Genomic DNA, 418 nt, shown 5'->3' on the forward strand with positions numbered 1-418 from the left:
GGGGGCTGCTGAGTCAGAGTGTGGCTGTCACGGAGGAGCCCACGCCAGCAGCACCCGTGCCGGGGAATACCACAGCGGGACGAGGGGACAGTGATGGCACAGCTCTGCAGTGGAGCCGGGGTCATGGCAGCCTCACCAGCCTCGGGAGAGGCACTGGGCAGAGATACTACCAGGGAGCCAACTATGAGCGGCGCTAGAGCCAGAGGAGAAGCAGCGTGATGGTTACCCTGACAGCACCCGATGAGTAAGAAGCAGCAGATGAGCCACCAGCTGAGCCAAGCAGTGAAAACCATTAAAGAACGAGCAAAGAAATATCCGGAGCAGAAGAACAGATTTCGCCTGGCAGAGGCTGATGGGCCCCTCTGGCGAGGGGGCGGGAGTGGGGGGGGGGGGGCCCCACGCACGCGAGCGCCACCTC

At 63.2% G+C, this 418-nt stretch overlaps 1 protein-coding gene across 1 annotated transcript in view; it reads right to left on the reverse strand.

Moving 5' to 3' along the window:
* The window catches only part of DGKK (diacylglycerol kinase, kappa), a 9,322-nt gene that overhangs the window by 7,539 nt on the left and 1,365 nt on the right, over nucleotides 1-418 (reverse strand). The window lies entirely within an intron of this gene.

Source organism: Nestor notabilis, unplaced genomic scaffold, assembly GCF_000696875.1.
Source record: "Nestor notabilis isolate BGI_N333 unplaced genomic scaffold, ASM69687v1 scaffold16673, whole genome shotgun sequence".
Lineage (NCBI taxonomy): Eukaryota > Metazoa > Chordata > Aves > Psittaciformes > Psittacidae > Nestor > Nestor notabilis.